The sequence below is a fragment of the Protopterus annectens genome, chromosome 6.part1 (assembly GCF_019279795.1).
Source record: "Protopterus annectens isolate FY-2018-M chromosome 6.part1, PAN1.0, whole genome shotgun sequence".
Lineage (NCBI taxonomy): Eukaryota > Metazoa > Chordata > Ceratodontiformes > Protopteridae > Protopterus > Protopterus annectens.
In genome coordinates this window covers 372,058,131-372,074,446 of record NC_056738.1, presented here as the reverse complement: position 1 = coordinate 372,074,446, position 16,316 = coordinate 372,058,131, and the positions used below count along the sequence as shown (strand labels likewise).

Genomic DNA, 16,316 nt, shown 5'->3' with positions numbered 1-16,316 from the left:
TATTTCACACATGTGATTTGTCATCTTCTGCAGCTGTACTTTTCAGCTTGCTGCAGGTTGTGTACTATTATATTACAGGTGGGGCATCTTTATTTCAGACTTTATTTCAGACATTTTCATTTTTCTGTTTGGATTACAGACTGCAACACACTTTTGTAATCAAGCAATACTTGCAAACACTCTTCCTGTTCTTGCCAATTCTTAGGCTAATGCATCTTTTGCTAAGTTATTTTATATTTTTTTCCAAATTACTGAACCCGTGGTGGAGGGCCCCTTTTTTCCGGGCACACCTCATTAAAAAATAAAGTTATTAATAAATTCCCTAATTGCTGGGTTTTTTTACATCATAATTAATTAACTTACTCTTGGGGGGTTGGGGGTTTTCGGGCCCCTGGATCCAAAGGTTCATTTGGCCTGCTTAGTTTTCAGGCCCATGGTGGTGACGGGCCGTACCGTCCTTGGAATCCCGGGCCTGGGGAATCTGGGGCCCCGCCTCAGATACCCCCAAGGACCCGGCCCTCATATTGGGCCTCAATTGTACAACCCGAATATTCTATTAATGCCCCCCCTTTCTCGGAAGAACTACCCCACCATCCCGAATTCGGTGAATTATTCACAATGGGTTTCTTGGGATTGCCATCTTTTAAAAGCCTTTTCCCCCTTTCTGTTTGGCCATTTTAATTTATAAAAACCCCAAAACCCCTTTTTATGTTTTCATTTATTCCAAACATTTTATTTTAAAATTATGGGTTTTTCAACCTTGCTATGGTCAGGTTCCCTTTGAACCTGGGACTGTTTTTTTTTTTTAAAGAGAGACACAAAAGGATTTTTTTTTTTTTTTTTTTTTTTATTTTTTTTTTTTTTTTTTTTTTTTTTTTTTTGTTTTTTTTTTTTTTTTTTTTTTTGTTTTTTTTTTTTTTTTTTTTTTTTTTTTTTTTTTTTTTTTTTTTTTTTTTTTTTTTTTTTTTTTATTTTTCTTTTTTTTTTTTTTTTTTTTTTTTTTTTTTTTTTTTTTTTTTTTTTTTTTTTTTTTTTTTTTTTTTTTTTTTCTTTTTTTTTTTAAAAAAAAAAAAAAAACAAAAAAAAAAAAAAAAAAAAAAAAACAAAAAAAAAAAAAAAAAAAAAAAAAAAAAAAAAAAAAAAAAAAAAAAAAAAAAAAAAAAAAAAAAAAAAAAAAAAAAAAAAAAAAAAAAAAAAAAAAACAAAATTAAAAAAAATGTTCAAAAAAAAAAAAAAAAAAAAAAAAAAAAATTTTAAAACCGAAAAAGGTTTTCCCCCAAAGGGGCAAACTCCCAAATTTTTTGGGGGAAAAAAAAAAAAAAAAAGGTTTTTTTTAAAAATTTTTGGATTTTTTTAACAATTCAAAAAAACCCAAATAGAATTTAGGAAAACAAAAAAAATTCCAAAAAAGGAAAAAAAATGCTATAGCTGCTTCATTTTGTTTCGTGCTTATTTCAGTAAAAATAAAAATTGATGTTGTGGGGGCTCGAACCATGACTGCCTGCTCTTCAGCCAACGTCTCTACCGCTATGCTATTGCTTTTTGGCTTACTTTGCATAGTTAGTTCTTATATGCTTTTCCACTTACTGCTAACTGTGGCTGGGCTACGGGCACCAGCATAACAGCGCATTCACGGGCAAACATCTTTACAATTTAAAAAAAATATAACATGTTCATTTATATAATTTTATGTTCATAGTCTGTGGAGGCATGTGTTGTATTTATTCACATTTCCATGTACTCTGTCGTGGGGGTTTACTTTAGGCACTTTTACTCTTCTGGGGGCGTGTTCGCTTGCAGGGCTCGGCCTACGGACACGCCCCTACTGTCTTCCACGGACCGTGTAAGCCTTAGGTGTGATTCAGCATGCCCTCATGCATATGCATGACATGCTGACGTCACACCGTTTAACTGTAGCCTCCGTGTAAGCCTTGTAACTCTTACACAGAGGCTTTGTGAATCCTGCCCTTGGTCTTTCAAGATACCCCTCAATTTTTGCAACTGGTCCACATCTCCAATATATAATATAAAGATGCCATCTAAAAATATGCATACATACAGATATATTTCCAATATTTTAAACTGAACACATTTTTTCTCCCAGTAATGAAATGTTAAATTCATACACAGAGAGGCACAAGTCTGAAATTCAGTGAAAATATTCACCTTCAGAAAAAAACACAATTGTTTTCTAAAGTCATTTGTGCAAAATCGTAAATCAGCCTTTCCTCTGTCCTTCTGATTTTAGAGAACGCAGATATCAAATTCATAAACCAGTCAATACTTTTTGATGTGGGAAATTAATGCAGAAGTCTTTCCAAACATAATATTATTAAAATATGCTTTTAATTTTTATCAACAAACCTTGCTAATGGTTCAGTCTTTGAGCCAGTAGCTACCACAACTGATCGAAATGAGAGATCACAAGGATAGTTATCCAGTTCAGGCACTCCAAATATGGCAGGTATAATATGATTTTTAACATTCAGCAAATAGATCAGACACTCATAATATGCTATAGCTGCTTCATTTCTGGAAAATTTTTCATAATGCTTTCATTTTTAAAGAAAAAAATAGTGTTGTCCATCAAGAATACACCACTTGCTTTGTAAGAGTTTATTATCTTAATAGACTGATCACATGCCAACATTTGCCTCTCTGCCTTTTCTATACTGAATGGGATAAAACATCAAATTTTACTAAGAGCTCCAGTTCCAGCCTCACACATATGGTCAAACACCAATAAATCCAGATGTAGTTGTGGATTGTAAGTACTTTCTCTATGTAAAACTGTATTCTCATAAATTGCAACAACAGGCCATTAAGATAAGAAAAACTCCAAGTTTAATTTGTGAATAAACAATTTTAAATCAATCAAGTTTTCACGTACCTCTGCCCTCCACATGGGCACAAATATGAAGCCCCTCATTAATACATTAAAATAGACATCATTGCTGGCTGTAACTGTAAACTTTGAAATCATCGTTTTCCATACAGTATACAGTACCATGATGTAAGCTACCTCTATTAATATTGCCTATCTTCTTTTGCTTCTTCCATCATCACATCTCTCTGTTGGCCTCATTGCTTGTTGTCTCCTGTCTCATGACGTGTTGATTCTGTCCAAGCAATTCTGATTAGCCAACCTCTTTGAACATCTCAACAGATGTAACTTCAAAAAAAAAAAATCATCATTTTCTACATTGTTGGTATTAATAGCTTCAGTGTTATTACCAACTGTTCTGTCATCATAAAACTCAAATAAAATCCTTCCTCATCCTGGAACAGAGTAGGCACATTTCCCTCATATTCCATGATACCCCTTTTCATTCTTTTTGTTTGTCTCCTTGACAGTGTTTCATTTTTTATTTACTATCTTAATAACATTCACAAGATCTCCTTTTATCAGGTGGCACTAGAGGTCCAATCAAATAGAGTCATTCAGAGATACAGTTTCCTCAGGCAGACTATCCATAACTTTTTTATTCACTTGTATTATGTTTTAGGTGTGTTGCAAGAAACTAGAAACTGGAACCTAAATGACAGGACAAAAGGACAAACCTCATAAAGACACAGGGAGAACATAAAAATTTCACATGAACAATCATTTTAAATTTATGATTTAACTCCATATAACGAAACTGTGAGGTAAAAATTTTAACTAATGAGCCATTGTGCTAAGGGTAATAGGAGCTACATTTCTGTATAAGTCTGCGAGAATTACCAACAGCAGTTCATATTAGACATTTCCTACCCCTGTCCATGTTCAAAACTTTTAATTTTGTAATTTTACACTCACCTTTTTTTCTTCCAGTTCACAGCCTGAATCATTGACTGAAGCTCACAGCACAGAGTTCTTTTATTTGCTCTTTATTCAGAGATTGTTAACAGTGTTTAGAAGTGAGTGTTAGTAAACCTGATTGTACAAGGATGGAGAATATGACTATACTATATGCATGCCAGATTCAGTAAGTGGACAGGATGAATCAGTCAGTCAGTGACTAACTGAAGTCTGTTCAATTAGCAGTTCAACAAAAATGATCTTGTAGTACATGGAGAGTAATGATTACACTCTGAAATCAGCAAAAAAGAGAAGATTTTTGAAAATATAAGCTTGGTATGCACTTCCCTGATATCAGACAACTACAAGGCAATTTATTTTTTTTTATCCTTTGTTGACTGGGTTAGTTCTAGTAAACTAGTGGCCTCTTTTCAGGGGAGACTCAAGATGGTATTTATACTACTAGGGGAAATTTGGTCAGGGCATCAGGGACCTTCCTGTACTCTTTCAATAGGTGCCATGGAAACTTTTACATCTGCCTGATCTACTCAAGCAGATGAGACCCCAATTTAACATCTAATCTAAAGGACAACACATTCAGGAGTGCATCACCCTCTAATGTTGTACTGCAGGGTCAGCAGTCCAATCACCTGGAGTGGGAATAGAACCTTCTAGTCTCCCAGCACCAAAGGTAAGTGTGCTACCTATTATGCCACTAACACTGTCAAGTTTTCTAGCAAGTGGCGTGCCATTGCTAAACTCTGAAACTGGGAAAACACAAGCTTGTTAAGTATATTTCTGATGTCAGAAAAGTGCCAAACAAGCTTTTGCTAAGCATCTCCAAGTGCTAGTAAGCTTCAGTCTCATACTGGAGTGTGACATCATTTAGTGCCTCCCAGCACAAAACTGTGGCAGAACCTGAAACCATCTTAAAATGTATTAGATACATCACTCTGCCACTCAACAAAAAATGCTGCAGAGCAAAATGTTTAACACCTTTTAAAGCAAACGTTGCCTCAGAAAGACACTCTGCTTCTGCCTGCTGTCTGTATAACAGTGATGTGTGTTTTATGGCTTTACAAAGCTGTAAAATACTTTGGGCTCATACAATTGAAAATGGTAGTACATAGAGCAGCTAGAGCTCCATTAACTCAGGTCCATACTTAGGGCAGAGCAAAGGGAGTTACTGCCCTAGACACATGCTGTAAAATGGTGAAATCTGCAAGTGTTGAGGTGTTGATGGTGTAGGAGTGCAGTAGTGGCATTTGTTTAAGAAACCACAAGGATGCGATAGCTTTGTAAATTAATGCCAGTACTGCATCTGTGGTCACAAATGAAGTGGCTGTCTGTGACAGTTTTAGCAACAACTAGACTGGCAGCTTGCTACAGTTGTACAGTTACATGGTGCAAAGTTGTTTTTTTTATCTTTAACTTTGAGTTGTGGGGTGGGGGGGCATCACTTTGGAGATCTACAAACCGTACCAGTGCCAGGTGAGTTAGGTACAGTTTTGCATGTAGTACAAAGAATTATTATCAGATCCCTTTGATCATATCTATTATTATATATTCTCAACAAAAGATGTCAAACATCACATTTTGAGTTTTGCTTTGCTCTGCTCTCAAGGTGAATTTTATAACATCCATGTCTCCATTCATAATACATTAGTTATGAGCAAAGGTGTGTTCTTATTTCTTTATATTATGCACCTTTCAGATTTACTGATATACTAGAACCATGATCTAGAACCATGCCCCATAGAACAGCATCAGAATGCTGTTACATCTTTATAAGCTGTAATACACTTTCAGTTGACACAAAAAAGTCTTGCAGAGTGAAATATCTAACATCTTTTACACCTTTTTGATCCATTAAATATGGACCTATCTTCTGGTTGCTGTCTGGGGTGCATTATAAAATATATTACAGCTTTAAAAGCTGAAAAACAAACCACACTCCCATACTTTTTTCTCTATAACTTGTGGTATGTTGGAGCAGCTAAGGCTCTATGTACTACAAAGAAAAATGACTAAATTTCTCTGATCATACCCCAACAGTTACTTGATATTAAAATTGGTATCCAGATTTCCTCTTAAGAGTTGATTTTTTGACATCACTTTATGAAAGATGCAATAAGTGGATTAAGACTGGAGACCCAATCATAATCCTCCATGTTATGAAGTCCTAGTACGTCGTTCAAGGTTTAGTGATCCGGGAGTTATTTATTTATTTGTTTGTTTGTTTATTTATTTATTTGTTTATTTATTGAGTGAATGAGGGATGCAGACTTTACCTACATGACAGATGTGGGGGCCTCTGACCCCCAAAATAACTCAGCATAAACAACTTAATTCGGTTAATTCAATGGTCTTTGATAAATCAGTGTGAATACAATGACTCATACTTGATGGAAGACCAGAATGGGACAGGAAGGATGGCACAAAATAACAGGTATTTGGTGTTCTCTCAAAACAGCAGGTGAGGACAGAAAGCTGACACATTTAACAACTGCAGCAAGTCATAGACCCTGCAGCTGTCTTAGTCAATGTGTAGTTTGAACTATACCCATAGATGGTAATTTTACAGCATAACGCACTATGGTCAAGACAAGAACAAAGTACTAACACAAACAGTTCTGAGTGGCCATGGACCATACATGATGAACCTCTCTTGTCTGCCACATTGAAGGTCAAATATGCCCGTTCTCCATACTGAAATAACGGGAAACTGCAGTGAGAATTATATCAGAGTTACACCATGTTCTGATGATGGAGCTTGAAATCCAGCAACCATGACTGATTAGGCAAAAAAGATGCAGATGAAAAAAAGAATTAATTAATTAATTAATGTTGTTTGCAAAACTCCACTGTCACAATCTCAGGAAAATTTTTCCTTGTATTTAAATGTTACACAGGAAGGATCCTGGCATAAATATGTATACTTTTCTGTAAGAAAAGCTATTGGAGTAAAACTGTAAGACTGTAAGGTGTTCGAGGGCAGCTACACATGGCTCAGGGTCATGACACATCAAAGAACTGAGCTGAACATTTTGTTTTAGTACAAAACTAGTGTCTTCACCTCTACAACACACACACACACACACACACACACACACACACACACACACACACACACACACACACACTCTCTGCTTGAACTGCAAAACCTTCTAGCAGAACTGCAAACAGTGATACTGCTAAAACTCTACAATTTCCACACCCAAAACTGCTCTAGATATTCACCAGTGTGCATGCATCACTTATTCTTCATACAGCAAAACTGCACAAACAGTACTTTACAACAGTTGACGTTTCCAAATGCCTTTGCCCCTCGTGTTATCAGATTTTAGCTGGCGTTCTTCAAATCTAAGCTTAATTTAAGCTTGCCACCTGCATAATACAAAACATTCTGGGTTCAAGATTAAATAAAAAGAATCTGACATTGAAAGGTCTTTGGATCCTTCAAGTTTTTATCTGATATGAATATCATGATTAAGTCCAGTCTTTAATTCCAAACCTTGTAATTTTAATCCACATATATTTATTCACATCCTCTTTGGGTAGCAGACATTAGCTACAGTAATCGGTTTTAGATTTCTAACAATAATTTACTAAACAGAGCCATTGTAAACCTATTTACATGATGTATAAGCACTAAGGTAAAGTAAGATAACAGATCACATTACTGGCTGTCACTGTAACCCTGGAGCATTAATCATACCTGACAAAAAACACAATAAGAGCTGAATGACTTGTGAGACATAGCTTGACTTGTTTGTCCTACATATAATACTGTTAAATGTAACCCAGCAGTGTCAGCTTGCTATGCTCATTTCCTTAAAATGACCCTGACCACATTAATATAATTATTTTATTGCAATCCTAGACATAAGTAATAACTTTTAGAAACACATCAGATATGCACTGTTTTATTTTGAGCCTTTACTTCAAGGCTGTTTTCTTTATTTCTATTCAGCAATTTCCTTGTGGGTTTATCATTCCCTGCAGGTTTCTTTATGGCTTTCTGTACTTGTTTGCTTATGTTATTATGTCTTACAGTTTTGTACATCTAGCTGAGAAACCTTGCAGACAACCTTGCACAAACCATATAAAGATAGTGCAAAAGCTTTGTAAGAGTCCCAAATTGGTACGGATGCTATTTCCAGCCTTAAAGAAATTGAAGGCCAAGATATATCTCATTTAAAAGAGCATCATAGCTTAATCAAAACACATGGTACAGGAATCATTGTCAACAGGCAATACATTTCTATTTCATCACATCACTTCAGGCAGCAAGTCTGGAACTGCACATAGACTGGATGCACAATTTCTAATACTCTAATACAGAGCTTTTTATATTGCTAACCAAAAGTAAAAAAAAAAAAAAAAAAAAAACATTAAGGCTAGACATATCAATTTCCATACTCAAAGTGTCAGCCTATTGAATTACTCCAATGCTTTAAACTTCAACTTTATTAAATAGCTTATGTCCATGCACTATATGTGAGATAATATGTCTGTCATTTAGTGCAGAAGATTAAGGCTATCAGCTTTAAATGAGCTGCTGCGTGTGATCCAGGGTTTGATTTCCCCCAATCTCCATTTGCCTACTATGTCAGTCTGAGTAAAGCACTTAACCAGACAGTGCTCCCTTACTTAGTCTGAAAAGATCCTTGTGGATCAGTACTCTATCATGATTAAAAAATACAAATAAATAAGTAAAAACAAACTATTAGCAAAACTATACACTAAAAGTAATATAAACATGAAATGAAATATATTAAACAAAACAAGCCAAAGGGAAACAGTAAAATGGATAAACTCATACAAAATGAACCTATTAATAAATAATTAAAAATGAACTTATTTAAAGTGAATAAATAATTAAGGGACAAGTACAAATGTGGGACACATTAATAACATGGCAGATCATAAAGTTAAGTCTTTTAAGCCTGCTTAAAGCTAGCAAGAGTTGAGAATTCTCTCAGCCAGCTATGTAGCAAGTTCCACAAACCAGCTATGTAGCAAGTTCCACAAATAATGATCTTCTCAAATAATGGTCCAAATGCCAAACAGAAGAGATAGAACTGCCAGCAGCCCCTGGGGGGCTGATGTCTGTAACATGACAAAAGATCTGCAGCATAGGAAAAGCCCAAACCCAGACTGATAGAAGTGGCTTGATGACATGATGTCCAAGAATGAACTACTGCTACTGAGTTAGATGAGCAAAGATGAACTCCTAGAACTTTAATACCATAAGCGACTCACCAAAGGCAGGGAGCCCCACACACCAAGTTGTTATAATACAGCTGCTCTTTGATCATGCAGTTCGTTAGCAGACTCTACTTCACCTGATACAAAATCGGCATTTCTATGTGTGTGCACATTGGCAGCAGCAGCAATATAAAAAATAAATATGTGTCACTTGCATAATGGTTTTGGTGACTATGTGTATCACTACATATATACACTTATCGGTGCTCTATAGTTCAAGAACTGGAGGATGGCAACACCGAGGGTTATGATCAAGTTACCAATCATAATCAGTTTGGCAATGTGCTCAGGAAAAGGATTCAGTAATTTCCTCTCAACAGTAAAGCTTGACAGATGAAATTCTTGAATCCATTTTAATAACATATTAACGGTTTACCATGAGATGGTTGAACCAGACTCCATCAAATGATGGAATTACTGACCCACTTCCACTAAAATGACAATGTCGAATTCCTACATTGTCGAAATACGACTCGCCATAAATCTCGAAATGGGCTTTAACATGGGTAGAGATGGGGGCGAGATTCGTACTTTGACAATGTTGGGTTCAACATTGTTGCCATTCGGCCTCCAGACTTTGACTGAAATGGGTTCAACTGAACCCACTTCGAACTTCTAATGCCAAACCCATATTAACAAATAGTTATGATCAGAGACTCATAGTTCTTTGTAGTACATGGAGCTTTAGCTGCAATGATGTACTGTGAAATTAGTCCTTCCACATAAACAGTAGGCAAAAATAAATAAAATTGATATTACTTCAGATCAACAAACAGCTTTAAAAGCTGCCAAAGACTTTTTATGGAAACAGTTTAAAGCTGTCAAACACTTTCTTCACTCCTCTGCAGTAGCTGCTTTGTGTGCTGCAAAGAGAGACTTAATCAGAACAGCTGAAGATACATTGTAAAGTTTATTATGCACCTTTCTGATGTCAGAAAAGACTATAACACAGACATCTTTTTGTCAATTTTCACAGTGTAGTCAGCATGCTCTGTGTACTACATAATATATAACAGATAAGCATACAAGGCTTAACCACTGAAATATTAGCTTGAATTGGTTAACAGAGAATTTCAGTGACCAAGCAACTATAATAATCAACAACTCATTTACTGTTCTTTTTATAGTATGGTCTATATATGTAAAATTAAAAGTATATTATGTCTTACTGAAATAATCATTTCAAATCAGCCATGAGTTTCACATTGAAAATAATATTTAATTTGTAGAACTGTATAATTATTCCAGCATCAGTTTGAGGTGATTATGTTTCATTGTTTATGTAAGTAAATGCTGTTAATTATCATGATGTTATAACCATACTATTACACTGAAAATTTCCAGCTAAAGCAAGAAAGGTCCATGCACTATATTTCAGTTACACAGAGTCACTTGTTTTAACTTGTCTTCCCAATAGTATCACATGAGAAATGAAACCCTGTTCTCCTTCAAAATTACTGGGTAAGTTAATCACGTGGTCGTCAGCTCTGTTGTAGTGCAAAACACTAGTTATCACACCCAGAGGGGGAATTCCCTTGTGAAACATATCCAAACATTAATCTCACATATATATAATGTAACAGATCAGTATCAGTTGTTGGATATTTGCATCTTTAGCCAAGGCCTCTCATATTTCCAGGTCACATGCTACACTTTGGCTGAGCTGCTCAGAGTTTGGAGACCTTAGCCAGAGACCTGAAGTGAATCTGAGCTAAATCAAAGGCATCCACTGTTTTCAACAAAAAATATGTATATTTTAGGTTCATAGGGTGGTACTAGGCTATCAACCCTAGGGCCTATATAAGCCTAGCCATAACAATTCCCTGGATATTTTTTCCCAAAATATTTACTTCCCTGGACCCCAGTCTAGCAGGGCGACTGACGTGATCCCCGGTTTGAATTTCCTATCTCCCATCCAATCGTCAAGGTTCCTTTTGAAGAGGGCCAAGGAGGCACTCTGCTTGACATGTATGGGCAGTCTATTCCAGAGTATGTGGAATAAGCTTGTATTGCACTTTCTGAACTGTATTTTCCTTAACTGCTGCTTCATTTTTGCTGTTTTTATTGCTGTGACTGTTTTATTCTGCACTTTAAATTTCTAGTACTTCTGCATTTCTTAGCATAGGCTAGATTCAGGCGTAATCACAATTCAAAATACCAAAAACAAACTTGGAACAAACGGCTCACTGAAAGCTGGAAATACAGCCACCAGAATTGTACTTAAAGGAAAATTCCCTTAAAAACGTTTTAAAATCACTGCTCATAGATTTAAAATCCAGTCCTTTTATTTATACATAAAATAATGAGTGCTTTCATCTTTTTATGTGAAAGACTTCATCAGACAATCAAATTACACTCATGCTTAAAAAGTATTTTAGACCAATAAAAATCACTTAATAAAACCATTTGATTTTCAAGCCATCCAATAAGCTCCACCAATTTATAAAACACTTTTATTTTATAACAGTTTACAAAACTTGAATGACGCACCCTTGTGAGGTTAACTTAGCAGTCAAGGTATCCACCCCTCAAGCAAAATATAATTTTGGACTTATATTTATAAAAGCTAACTTTTATGGGGTGGTGCTGGGCTGAGTGCCATGGTTGGACATCTGGAGCCTGCTGGCTTGCCCCAGATGAGAGTCAAATCTTGCACCGTTTACTTGTGGGGTCGGTTGGTCTAAAATATTTTTAAGCATGAGTGTAATTTGACTGTTTGATAAAGTCTTTCACATAAAAAAGATGAAAGCACTCAACATTTTATGTATAAATAAAAGGATTGGACTTTAAATCTACAAGCAGTAATTTTAAAAAGCTTTTAAGGGAATTTTCCTTTAAGTACAATTCTGGTGCCTGTATTTCCAGCTTTCAGTGACCCATTTGTTCCTAGATTCAGGCTTGCTGAATCTAGACTGTTTGGTTTAACTAGAGAACTAAAACCAGCCATCTTACATTAAGAAGGCCCCCATGCACCCTTGTGGCAGAAGTGTGCAGCCTAGTACCCATCTGAGTTGGGGATTGCTGGAATAAGACTCATATAAGTCTTGGGCTTTCCCATTGGTTAGATTGTTTTAAAAACATTTAATTTGCTTGTATTTAAGCTTCTCATTTGCATGGGTTTGCACACAGCGCAATAGTGTTTAACACTACTGTGTATAGACACACAATTTTCCCTAGATATCTGCTAGAGAACCCTATTTAGCTCCACTGCCTCTCTGTGCACAAGCAATTGCACTTTGTTGCCCTGTGAGCAACTCAGCTATGCATTCTGAGGTGTTGATGCAGTCTTACACCCCTAGCCTTCCACAAAATAGTTGCTTTTGTTGGTTTTACAGCAAACCCTGGTCCATCTAACTGATCCCCACTACTCACAACAATATCTACCTGCCATAATGGACAGTCAGTTTTCCACCATTTCTCCAGCCAGCTTGATTGATATGGGCTTCATGAGGCAATGTAGCAATGGCCTCATGTATACAGACAGCCACTTTCTCCTAAAGCAAACAAATACAGCATGTGAGAGATGTAACTATTACATGAAATGAGAATCAGTCCTCTCACACAAGATTAGGTTAAGAAACATAAATCCACATATGTGGAGGTACTCGCTAAGAACCTACCAAAAGATTAGAGACTTCCCAAGTGCAAACAACATGCACATACTAGTATACGAACAGAATCCACCACTACACATAACAACATGCATATCAGTATATCAACAATTAACACCGTAAGGCAAATCACTCAAAACCTAATGTTCTGGCCATAGGCGACTCAACAGTGAGATATACAGATGTCTGTAGCACATAACATGCATATCAGTATATCAACAATTAACACTGTAAGGTAAATCACTCAAAACCTAATGTTCTGGCCATAGGCGACTCAACAGTGAGATATACAGATGTCTCCCTCACCAGGTTGAAAAAGAAGAAGGTCACAGTCAGCTGCATGTCAGGCACCAGGATCTGTCAAATCACACACGCACTCAAGTCACTCAGCAACAATTACTGTTATGACTCTGTCATAGTACATGTTGGAAGTGAATGACTTGAGACGTACCTTTCTGAACTATATGAAGAGAGACATGACTGAACTCTCAGACTATGTGTCTCAGGCAGGTATGTCCCTAGCCTTAAGCAGCATTTTACCTTCACCTAGGATGATGCCTCAATACAAACAGGAAATGATTGAGTTTAATAATTGGCTTAATTTCTGGTGTCACTCCAGGGGGATCCAGTATCTGTCAGCCTGTGAAGCCATGGTTGACAGTCCATGCTGCTTTGCCAAAGATGGCCTTCACCTGTCTCCTCAAGGCCTTTGGATACTGGCAATGTGGAAACAATAAAACTTCCAACATACAGAAATCCACTAAAGACAAACTCCAGGTCATGCTGCCTAATGCTAGGAGCTTAAACAGTAAACGGCACTACCTGGAAGCACTCTTCACCTTGAAAGACGTTGACATCTGTGCAGTCACTGAGACTTGGTTCAAGGCCACAGAGAGTACCCCAGCCGTACAAGGCTACAATGCCTTTCACACCTTTAGACCCCAAAATGAGTATGAAAGAGCCAAAGGTGGAGGTGTATCCATCTTCATGAAATCCAAATGCATGTCGAGACTGTTGAAACAGTACTACTCTCTTGAGCTACTCCAGGTCCAAATAACTATAGGTAAAATACCCCTCCACATCATCGCTAGCTACATGTTTTCCACCATGAACCAGAAGAAGCACACCACCTATCTGGACTTGCTAGAGTCACTCAGTTTACAGCCAAACACCTTGGTCATTGGAGATTTCAACTATCCTTTCGTCAATTGGGTGACTTACATGAGCACAAACATGATCACTATGAGATTCCTGAACTTTGTTAATTCAAATGCCCTGGAATAGTTGGTCCGCACTCCCACAAGGGGCACAAATGTTCTGGACCTAGTGCTCACCAACATGGGGGCTGTCTGCACTACCCCCTGTGTGATGCCCTCCATAGTTAGGTCAGACCATAAGTCTGTCTTGTTCAAAGTAAAGATCAAACCTGACATCCTCACAGGAGTAAAAAACTGAAACATTTTTTCCAAAGCAAGCTACTGCCTACCAAGTGATGCTATAAAAAGTTTCAAGGCCCCTGCCAACATAGCCAGCAATGACTCCTATGCAGAGGAGTACACAAAATCCCTATATAGCCACTTAAACAAATGCATTGACTTGGCTGTACCTAACAGGAACACAACCAGGTCCTCTCGAAAAAACAAGCCACCCTGGTGGACTGTAAGTGTAAATACGTTATACAACAAAAGAAAGAAACTCATATCTAAGAACAGAAAAGAACTTACTCAACAGGGGAGGAATACACTCCACAGCTTGAACAAGCAAATCAGATATCTTGTAAAGTCCTCTAAGGCTAGTTATGAGACTAAATTAGCAATCATAAAGCATTATTTAGCTACATCCGAAACCTAAAAGGGAATGCCCAGCTGTGTGCCGAACTTATAGTGGATGGTAACACTCACACTGAACCTGAGGAAATTGCCAACCTGCTATCCAACAGATTTGATAATAAGTTCACCCCCGTCCCAGCCAGACATACCCCAAAGCACTCCTGACACCAGTCCTCTAACAAATATCTCCAAAGACCAGGTCATACAAGTGCACTCCAAGGCCAAAAACATGGCCTCTATGGAACCAGATAACATCCTAAGCTGCTTACCTAACAATCTAAATCAAGACCTAGTGCTACCACTGAGCACTCTCTTTAACCACAGCTTAAGCTCTGACTTTGTTCCGGTAGAGTGAAGAACAGCAACAATAATACCCTTGCACAAAAGAGGTCCATCAACTGAACCTGGGAACTATCAACCCATAAGCCTAAATATCCTCAACTGCAAGGCCAAGGAAAGAATTATCATGGACCTTATCAACAAGGACATAGGTTACTCTTGACCCGACCCAGTTTGATTTTGTCAAGGGTACATTTTGCTTATTGAACCTGGTGGATTTCTTTGAGAATGTCACCCAAGCCCTGGATGAGGGAAAAGCAGTATATACCACCTATCTTGATTTAGCCAAAGCCTTTGACACAATCCCCCACTCAGGTATCATTGAGAAACTCTCCCAGCTGAGGATTAACCTATACATCACTAGATGGGTAGCCAACTGGCTCAGTGATAGAATGCACACTGTCAAAGTTGGAGTATCCACCTCCACCAGTATACCAGTTAAAGTGGTGTACCACAAGGATTCATGTTGGGCCCACTACTGTTTAGAATGTATTTCTCTGAAATCCAGGTGAAGGCTGATGGTCTGTGGCTTACCTTGTTTGCAGATGACTGCAAACTGGGCGCAATCATAGAGTGCCCCAATGATGTTAACATATTACAGAAGGGGCTGACGCAGACAAATGATTGATGGCAAAGTCACAGACTAAAATATAATGCAAAAAAATGCCTCATTATCCCCTTTGAAAAAGAAGTAGCCCCTGCTAAGTATGATATAGACAGCACCCCCCTAAGCTTAAACTTAGTGGTGTGAGACTTGGGAACACAGGTTAATAGCAATCTAAGCTTCAATCACCACATGTCTATAGTGGTAAGAAAAACCTTCTACATTGTTCATCTCATAAATAAAGGCATCATGTCCAAGACTAGGGAGGTTATAACTCAGCTGTACTCGACCCTTATCAGACCACTAATTGAGTACAATGCTCCCTTCTTTATGTACCTCACCAGACACCTGCAGCAACTGGAGAGATCACAGAGGTCTCTAACCAAGGGAATCCAGGGCCTCCAAAACATGACCTACATGGAATGACTGAAAGCTCTCTCACTGTACTCTTTATCATACAGGCTGCTGAGATGTGACCTGTGCCTGACCAACAGAGCAGTCTCTGACCCTGCCCTAATGGAAATGCTGCATATCCCAAATCAAATGTGACAACAGCAACTCACTCCAGAGAATCTCAACCTAGCCTGTGACATTAACAGAACATGCTGGAGAGACATAAATCTCCCAGTGATTGCCACTTCTCTGGAATAAGCTCCCACTGCATGTGAATCAGAGCTGCTCAATGACCCTATTTAAGCGCAACCTTGACAACTGGATGGGTGAACATTAATTTACCCTGGGGGTGGCACCTGTGTCCTACATGGACAGGGGCATTTGGTGCTGATCATAGAATCAGTCTGCTAACAATGACCATCTAACTATGGTCAATAAGGGTATTCAGGTTATTACACGTCTAGGCTTGTAAAGGCCTTAAGGCCCAT

At 37.5% G+C, this 16,316-nt stretch overlaps 1 long non-coding RNA gene across 3 annotated transcripts in view; it reads right to left on the bottom strand.

Annotated features, from left to right (window-relative positions):
- The window catches only part of LOC122805566, a 2,364,904-nt gene that overhangs the window by 2,057,085 nt on the left and 291,503 nt on the right, over nucleotides 1-16,316 (bottom strand). The gene's annotated exons all lie outside the window — the stretch shown is intronic.